We start from the raw sequence: 366 nt of genomic DNA on the forward strand, positions 1-366 counted from the left end.
GGAGCGGCTGGGCCCGTAAGCCATGGCCACTGAGCCTGTGCGTCCAGAGCCTGTGCTCCACAACGGGAGAGGCCACAACAGTGAGAGGCCTGCGTACCACAAAAAAAAAAAAAAAAAAAAAAAAAACTACTCAATATCATTAGACATCAAGGAACTGCAAATTAAAAAACAATGACAGGGCTTCCCTGGTGGTGCAGTGGCTAAGAAGCCGCCTGCCAATGCAGGGGACACGGGTTCGAGCCCTGGTCCGGGAAGATCCCACATGCAATGGAGTAACTAAGCCCGTGGGCCACAACTACTGAAGCCTGCACGCCTAGAGCCCATGCTCCGCAACAAGAGAAACCACCGCAATGAGAAGCACCACAA

The sequence above is a fragment of the Physeter macrocephalus genome, chromosome 20, assembly GCF_002837175.3.
Source record: "Physeter macrocephalus isolate SW-GA chromosome 20, ASM283717v5, whole genome shotgun sequence".
Taxonomy (NCBI): domain Eukaryota; kingdom Metazoa; phylum Chordata; class Mammalia; order Artiodactyla; family Physeteridae; genus Physeter; species Physeter macrocephalus.